The sequence below is a fragment of the Fragaria vesca genome, linkage group LG2 (genome assembly GCF_000184155.1).
Source record: "Fragaria vesca subsp. vesca linkage group LG2, FraVesHawaii_1.0, whole genome shotgun sequence".
Classification (NCBI taxonomy): Eukaryota; Viridiplantae; Streptophyta; class Magnoliopsida; order Rosales; family Rosaceae; genus Fragaria; species Fragaria vesca.
In genome coordinates, this window is record NC_020492.1 from 26,015,665 (window position 1) to 26,016,293 (window position 629).

A 629-nucleotide genomic window follows, 5' to 3' on the forward strand; every position below is an offset into this window, starting at 1 on the left:
AAATCCCAAAGCTATCCAAAACTCCTCCAAAAATTCCAAACTTTACATCAATAGACTCCCGTTAATACAACAAATTAAAAACCCTGAAAACCACTTCATAGCGGCGGCACCGCCGTCTGCTCCGCCGGTGGCCGACTCCGGCGATCTCTAATGCCTATCAAATTTTAACACCATCTTCCTCTCAACCCGCTCTACAACTTTCCTAACTAGCACACAATCCAATTTCAAGCTTAACTATGTCAATCGAAACCAAAAACATAATAAGAAACCCTAGAAATTCAACTCAACGATTCTCCTTACCTAGCTCAAGAGGGAGCGAAACCTCTTGGGGGATTGTTGCACGGGAGGAGAGCTTCCAAAAGAGACAAGCAGCTCCAGCTATGGCGCCCGGAGGACGGAGTTCCGGCGAAGGGAGTAATCGGCTGCTAGGGGAGGGGAGTTTTCTCCCCATTCGGCGGCGTTATCGGCCCGGTCACCAGTCCAGGCAAGGAGAGGAGGCGGCGGTGGCAGTTCAAGCGGGACCGGTGCAGCGGCCTAGCTTGGCCGGACGGCGTCGGTCGGAACTGAAGAAAATCCGGTAGAGTGAGAGAGAGAGAGAGAGAGAGAGAGAGAGAGAGAGAGAGAGAGAG